The sequence below is a fragment of the Piliocolobus tephrosceles genome, chromosome 9 (assembly GCF_002776525.5).
Source record: "Piliocolobus tephrosceles isolate RC106 chromosome 9, ASM277652v3, whole genome shotgun sequence".
NCBI lineage: Eukaryota > Metazoa > Chordata > Mammalia > Primates > Cercopithecidae > Piliocolobus > Piliocolobus tephrosceles.
Window position 1 is genome coordinate 103995129 of NC_045442.1, and position 6377 is coordinate 104001505.

Sequence of the window (6377 nt, forward strand, 5' to 3'; positions counted from 1 at the left end):
AAATAGCTAGAAGAGACAATTTGAAATGTTCTCAAAATATAGAAATGATAATTATTCAAAGTGATGGACACCTGAAATATCTTGATTCGATTATCACACATTCTATGCATGTAACAAAATATTACATATACCCAATAAATACATGTGAATATTATATATCAATAAAAAAATTAAAACACACAAAGTAGCCTGAAGTAAACTGATATTAACTAATCAGTTATTTTTCTATTGTTCTTTCTCCCTGTCCCAGCCTTACAAGAAAAAAATAGCTTTGAAATTACTAATATGCTTTGTGTTCTTTGTTTCTGCTTTCTGCAGCTCTTCTCTGTCTATAAAGTCAACCTCTTCTGCTCAGCTCATCAGAGCATTTATTCTGTTTTATGGAATGAAGTTTTGCCCTATTCTATAATTGCAATGAAGCTAATTGAAATATTTAAACTTGTCCTACTTTTGTTCTTTGATATTTCAAAATCTGCATCATCTCAGTACTGGAATCTGCTTATTGTCTTTTTGAGTTGTCCCTGATTCTTTGTAAACTGAATAATTTTGGATTATATTCTGAACAGTTTACATGTTATATTATGAAACTTTGAATCTTATTTAAATCCTATGTAGAATGTTTACATTTTGTTTAAGCAAGGAGCCTACCTCATTGGGTTCAGGAAACAAATTTCAACCTACCTTCTTCAATTTCCAACAATTTTGCACGGCTATTGGATCTGTTCAATGTATGCACTACCCAATGGCCAATTTGGCATAAGAGCAGTCATCTTTGGTATGCTGAATAGGATCAGACCCAATTTTGTGATCTTGGTAATTAGTCCAGGATCGTTACCCTTGCCATGCCATGAATGTTCATAACTGAGCCCATGTCCATGGTCATGATAGAGGCAGGAGGCAGACAAATCCATGGCAGACAGAGGCAGGTCCCAATGAAACCCTACCTTCAAGTCAAAGACAGTCCTGTGTAAATCCTTGCACCAGATTGAGAACCTCTCTTCCCATTTGGCATGCTTTCCTCTGATTGATTCCCACCCTTCACCTATTTTACATATACCAACCCTTTCCTAATTGATTTTCTGAACTGTTGTGCCCACCTTTGAGTGGTGCCTTTGTTTTAGCCTTATTTTTTGCATACTCACAAACCAATCAGCACGCATTCCCCATTCTGAGCCCATAAAAGCCCCAGATCTAGTCACACTGAGAGACCGCCAAACTTCAGGTGAAGGATCACCCTCACATCCCCCATCTGCTGAGAGCTGTTTCATTGCTCAATAAAATTCTTCTCCACCCTCCTCACCCTTAGATTGTCCAAGTAGCCTCATTCTTCTTGGACATGGGACAAGAACTCAGTACCCAATAAATACAGGTACAAAGAAGGCTGTAATACTGTGGCCTTCTGCCCTCTGCCATCAACCCAATTATATTGTCAAAGGAGTATCCATTTAGAAATAGACTGCCTCTCCACCAAACGAACAATGAGCGAGCCCAGCACCATATCAAAATCTCTTGCCCTGCTGTTCTCATGTGAGAGTACTCATGGCAAGTATGCCTATAGCTCCAGTGCAACACCAGTAGGTGTTGGCAAATACACACCATGGAAAGTCTAGGCCCCTACCTAACTCTCCTACCTACAGCACTTGGAGAGTCAGAGCTTCTCTACTGACAGTGCCAGCTGGCTGGAATCTGATCTATGAATCAGGCCAGCTGGCTAGAATCTGCTTCCGGCCTCATTCCTGCCAGCCCCATTGCCTGGGGGCTGTGTCCTGTTCTTTTTCTCTAGTTTTGGGATAATTCTTAGAACAACCTGGCTCTGTGTCTAATACTCCCACTGCTACTGTTCCAAATCATGCTTTTGTGTTTGTCTTTTAGATTAGGTTCTCCTTGCTGATAAAGTGAACTGAATCTGTCCATGTCTGTTAGTTTTGATCTTTTGTTGATAGGACAATTCTCCCACTTTCTATTTACTATACTTTTTATATCTGCTTTTTATTTTAATGCATTGACTACCATTTTAGAAAAAATAAAATAATAGTGACAATAACATGCATCACTTTTTTTCTTATTTTTCATTTTAATGGGAATATCTGTAGAGCTTCACCTATGGTTTGTCATTTCTCATAACTTATTAATGCAATGTATTATGTTGGATCTTGTAATGGATTTTGTTGTATTATTTTATCCTAAGATTCATCTTGATTCATCTTGGTAAGTTATTCCTTTATATACTGTTCAATTACATTTTCTGACATTTCATTTATGAGTTTGCATATGTAGGCATATTTCCAAGTAACAATAATTCATGTTTCCCTTTAACTTACTGTCACTTAGGTATGGGAGAGCACAGCAGGCACTGTTCTAAGATAATCATTGATATAGTGTACACGCAATTCTTTATGGAAGACTAGATATCTACTGTTTCTTATTACCCCAGATCTGTTTCTCCTGATTCAGTTAACACACTCGTATTTTCCTTGAGAAACCTCTCACTTAATGTCCTTTGAAAGAAGCTGATCTCCTATCTCACCAATTCCAGATGGTGCCCATTAAAAAGGTCCAGCTAATCAGCTCAGTCCACGCATGAAAATGATGTAATTCAAGGATGGGTACATTACTCAATGGGGTGAAATTCTAGGACTCTTGCAGAAACTTTGAGAAAAGAGAAGTCCATTTTGCAAGAGATGCCAACAGGTTAAGATAGGGCCCAGAGGTATTAGGAGCCCTCTAGCTACTGAGAATGAAAACCCTAAAAAAGAATAGCACCCAGAGAAAAGAAAGTAACTCCAAAAGCTGGAGACAGCTCCTGGTACCACCACTGGATCCTCTGGATTGAGTCAGACTCACAGCCAGATACTCATAGATCTTTCTGTGACAGGAGCCAATGGATTCCCTTTTTAAAGAAAATTATGAAATATTTTAAACATATACATCTATAGAGAATAATATGAATAACCAGTTTTACCAAATGTATTAAGCATCAAACATTATGTTATTAACATGAAGCACTAAACATTAAAGACAATTTCAAGACCCCCCTGTGTGCTCCTCCCTGATACAATCTATTCTTTTCCTCTCACCCAGAGGAAAATATGATATGATATGAAAATTGATATGGTTTGGCTGTGTCCCCATTCAAATCTCAACTTGAATTGTATCTCCCAGAATTCCAAAGTGTCATGGGAGGGACCCAGGGGAAGGTAATTGAATCATGGGGTCAAGTCTTTCCCATGTTATTCTCATGACAGTGAATAAGTCTCACAAGATCTGACGGGTTTATCAGGGGTTTCCACTTTTGCTTCTCCCTCATTTTCTCTTGCTATCACGATGGCAGCCTCTCGCCATGATTCTGAGGTCTCCCCAGCCATGTGGAGCTGTAAGTCCAATTAAACCTCTTTTTCCTCTCAGTTTTGGGTATGTCTTCAGCGTGAAAACGGACTAATACAATAATTATTGTCATAAATTCAGTGTTTGTCATGCCTATACATGTTATTTTTTACCTACTTATTTATGCATCCTCAAACTTAACAGAATTTAATATTTTATTGTTTTATCAAATTATACAAATACTTCTGCAATTTGCCTTTTTCATCCAGGGGGTTTAACTATGTTTTGGGGGTTTAACTATGTTGAGAGATGTAGCTGTAGTTCATTTAAAGTGCTGTATTCTATGGCCATAATAAAAAAAAATTTAAAAAAATAGTAGATGTTGGCATGGATGCGGTGAACAGGGAACACTTCTACACTGCTGGAATGTAAACTAGTACAACCACTATGGAAATCAGTGTGGAGATTCCTTAAAGAACTAAAAGTAGAACTACCATTTGATCCAGCAATCTCACTACTGGGTATCCACCTAGAGGAAAAGAAATTATACGAAAAAGATACTTGCACACACATGTTTATAGCAGGACAATTTGCAATTGCAAAAATGTGGAACCAACCCAAGTGCCCATCAATCAACTAGTGGATAAGAAAACTGTGGCATATATATATATATATATATATGATGGAATACTACTCAGTCATAAAAATGAATGAATTAATGGCATTCACAGTGACCTGGATAAGATTGGAAACCATTATTCCAAGTGGAGTAACTCAGGAATGGAAAATCAAACATCATATGTTCTCACTCATAAGTGGGAGCTAAGCTATGAGGGTGTAAAGCCTTAAGAATGACTTTGGGGACTCAGGGGGAAAGAGTGGGAAGGGGTTGAGGAACAAAAGACTACAAGTAGGGTGCAACGTATACTGCTCAGGTGATGAGCACACCAAAATCTCACAAATCACCACTAAAGAACTTACTCATGTAACCAAACACCACTTGTTCCCCAATAACCTATGGGAAATTTAAAAATACAAAAATAAAAATAATAAAAATAAAGTGCTGTATTCTATATTCCATTAAGCTATGTATTCATCAGTTCTTTCACTCTCTGGTGTTTCTGTAGGTGATCAAAATACGCAACCCCAAAATATATCACTTTGGCATATGGATTATTTTGAGCTGAAAGTATTTGAGATGCAACAGATGCAGAAAGAATCCTTCCCAGAGCTAAAAGCAGAAGCTTTTTAGAAATGAAGATTGCCATAAGTCCCCTTTCCTGGAGAAGTTTTATCGCCATGAAGAAGATCAAAAGTGGGTGTCAAGACGGACCTTCACAAACAAATCCTGTTCCATTTGCTTCCCCCATATATTTACCTTTCCATAATTTTCAGACTTTTTTTTTTTTTTTTTTTTTTTGAGACAGAGTCTTGCTCTGTCGCCTGGGCTGGAGTGCAGTGGCCGGATCTCAGCTCACTGCAAGCTCCACCTCCCGGGTTTACGCCATTCTCCTGCCTCAGCCTCCCGAGTAGCTGGGACTACAGGCGCCAGCCACCTCGCCCGGCTAGCTTTTTGTATTTTTTAGTAGAGACGGGGTTTCACCGTGTTAGCCAGGATGGTCTCGAACTCCTGACCTCGTGATCCGCCCGTCTTGGCCTCCCAAAGTGCTGGGATTACAGGCTTGAGCCACCGCGCCAGGCCAATTTTCAGACCTTGAAAGCCTAAAGCCTCTTCCTTTGTTTTCTCCATAAATTTATTGCCCTTTGTTAAGAATATAGCAAAGGCATAAATTTATTGCCTTTGTTATATAACCCCAGATTCTAACCACCCCTTTGAATTACTTATCACTGGGTTTCTCTTGCATGTTTGCATGCTGCATATGGTAATAAACTATGTTTTCCTCTTGGTCATCTGTCTTTCATCAGTCTAATTCACAGGTCCCCAGTTAGAGAATTTAGGAAGATAAAGAAAATTAAGGTTTTCTTCCTCCCCTACATTTCCAATGTTTTGACAGTATACTCTCTTATCTTTTAAGCCAGATTACATTTGGGTTCCCCTTACTTGCCAACCAAAGAGTGCTGACTGGCCCATTCAGAAAATCCCTAAAAACTCCCAATATTACTCTCCCTTCAAGGAGCCTAAAATCCTTGACATTAGAGTCAATCCTGGCTGAGGCACTGTATTTGGAAAACTCTCATAGAGTGAAGGTATGATCCAGGAAGAACCAAAGATGAACTCATCAAATTTTGCACAGAGCATAGAACTGTTGCTATTTAGGAGCCAGGCAGCTATCTCCTAAAAGAAGACAGGGCCCTGGGTGAAGAACAATAGGTAACTACTTTTTTTTTTTTTTTTTGGAGACAGAGTCTCACTCTTTCACCCAGGCTGGAGTGCAGTGGCACAATCTTGGCTCACTGCAACCTCCACCTCCCAGGTTCAAGCGATTCTCCTGCCTCAGCCTCCTGAGTAGTTGGGATTACAGGCACGTGCCACCACATCTGGCTAATTTTTGTATTTTTAGTAGAGACGATGTTTCGCCATGTTGATCAGGCTTGTCTCAAACTCCTGACCTCGTGATCCGCCTGCCTCAGCCTCCCAAAGTGCTGGGATTACAGTCGTGAGTCGCTGCTACTTTCATACGAGACTTTGAAGGAGGAGGACAGCCCTGAGCTTTGTTGTAACTGGGGAAGACTTGGGGAATCCAGGGTTGAGATAAGAGCACCAAACGCTTACGAAGAGTTAATGGTTTTTGCCTTAGAGGCGAGACATGAAATATCAGCTTTGTTTATTAAAGGTAGCAGCATCTAATCGGACAGACTTAATTTCAAAGCTTCATTCAGTCATTTGCTGTCTGTATGATCTTGAGGCAAGTCATTCCAGTTTTTGAGCCTTGATTTCTTCACGTGTAAAATGGAATGAATTATACCTACCTTTAAGGGTTGATTGCATTGCATTATTTAACACAGTGAATACATAATGTCTGGAAACTAGCACATCTTCAATAGATAATGGTTATTATCATTATCATTAATTTAGCCAGTCCCATCGATAA